The following is a 2,051-nucleotide window of genomic DNA, read 5'->3' on the forward strand; positions in this document are numbered from 1 at the left end:
AATGTTCGAAGACACGAGCAGAGGACCCCAGGATTATGACGAATTCGGTTTGAACACAAATCTGGAACGCAGCTGCTTCCTTACTGTTTTCAGGGTCAGCAGGGACAAGGGTTCAAGTTCTGTTCTGTCTTGGTTTTCTATCTCGAAATGCTTTCCCACTAGCTAAGGTCCTTTCCTGCACTTGTCCAGCAGTCAAAACGAAGGAGGTCTGTGGTAAAGCTATTTCTTTGGTGTAGCGGTTTCTTAATGTGGTGGAGCGACTTCTTGATGTAGCGATTTCTGGGGTAAAGCTATTTCTTTGGTGTAGCGATTTCTTAATGTGGTGGAGCGACTTCTTGATGTAGCGATTTCTTAAGTCGTGTAGCGACTTCTTGATGTGGCGATTTCTGTGGTAAAGCGATTTCTTTGGTGTAGCGATTTCTTAATATGGTGGAGCGACTTCTTGGTTTAGCTATTTCTTATGTCGTGTAGCGACTTCTTATGTCGTGTAGTGACTTCTTGATGTAGAGATTTCTTTGGTATAGCCATTTCTTGGTGTAGCGATTTATTTGATAGGGGATTTCCCAATTCACCCGACCCCGCACCCCTCGACAACTATAAATACCCAGCATTCTTGACTCCCTCAGAAGACTCCTCTGCCTGCCCTGGTACGGGTGCTGCTGTCCTGTGGTAAGTGCTGCTCAAGGGATGGAGTCTACCTTCTGGTCGGTTCACTTGAATCAGGCCTGCGATTCTGTCCCTCCTGTGCGAGAGGTCCAGCCTCCTCTTCTCCCCAGCTTTTCGGAAGACCATGGTCCCTGGCCTCTTCCTTTCTATCCGGTCCTTGGCGCGTTCCCATCTCACAGAGGTGACTACCAGGAACAACCGCTTCTAGTTTGGATCGGTGACTTCGCGGAAATCTACCCCACAACCTACTCTTACGGGATCCAGAGCACCTCGGAGCCCAACGCTCCTGACTCCGTGACTGCTGTCTACCAGGAACAGCGGGAGAAAACAGCCACTCGGAGAACCCGGGGGGACGCTGCAGAAGAATCATTTACAGTGGAGATGCAACCCGGGTCCGTTTCCAGGGCGCCCCAGCGTGTCGAGGACACAAAGGGCACTGAGACCAGTAGCTTCGGAGAGATTCAATAACCAGCCAGGAGAGACTGGAGAATTAGACTCTGGACTTTGTCAGGAATCCTACAGCACGTTCCTTGCCCGCTAAGCCGCCTGCTCTGTGGCTGCTGCCTGCTGGCCTTTGGCTGCCTGTTGGCCTTTGGCAGCAGGGAGCCTTAGAGAGCAGCAGGCGCCCTTCCGGTGTTTTAGAGCTGACTCTGTGACCGCTGTCTATGAGGAACAGCAGGAGAACACAGGACCTTAGCCCTACAAGATCCTCTCTGGGACTCCCCTCAGAACACTGTAGCCCCTTTCTGTGTGCCTTTCTAGTTTTAACTATATGCCTAGCATGAGACTGTAGCAGGTCTCTATGAACATTTACAGTTTTTAATGTTATGACTCAAATAATGCTGCATCTGATATCTATCTATGTACTTACCTGGTTTGGTTTGGAGCTATTACCTCTCTGGGTGTTAACTTCCAGGGATGGCTGACTACCATTTGCATACCCAATGTTCTTAGAGCCCAGAGAATCAATACAACCCCAGAAATACTTAAGCAATGACGTCACCTGCACCCCTATTTCTACACACTAAGTGATATCACCAATGAAAGCATACTGAGAGACTGAAGAGGGTATGGGGACCCAATGTGCACAAACTATTGTCCTTCACAAGAAGAATGAAGTTGTATGGTTTGCAGAAAGATGCTTATGCCTGGAGACAATCACACCCAGTGGATGACCAAGTCTCCAGATGACAGACATACAATGTCTCATTTGTGGCCCTAGGCTTGCAAGATACATGAAATCATGTTTTCCTTTTGTCAAATGAGAGTAGCTGGGTGAAATGTGTGGAGAAAAGTTGGCTAATGATCCCAAGGATGATTGGCAGGCAGGAGAGGATATAGCCAGGAAAAGAACACATAGTTGGATGAAATTAGCAACACACAAC

General features: G+C 48.4%; 1 pseudogene; it reads left to right on the forward strand.

Moving 5' to 3' along the window:
• The first annotated feature begins 687 nt into the window (after positions 1-687).
• LOC110315463 lies at positions 688-1,207 on the forward strand (annotated as a pseudogene).
• Positions 1,208-2,051: the final 844 nt, after the last annotated feature.

Source organism: Mus pahari, unplaced genomic scaffold, assembly GCF_900095145.1.
Source record: "Mus pahari unplaced genomic scaffold, PAHARI_EIJ_v1.1 scaffold_15705_1, whole genome shotgun sequence".
NCBI lineage: Eukaryota > Metazoa > Chordata > Mammalia > Rodentia > Muridae > Mus > Mus pahari.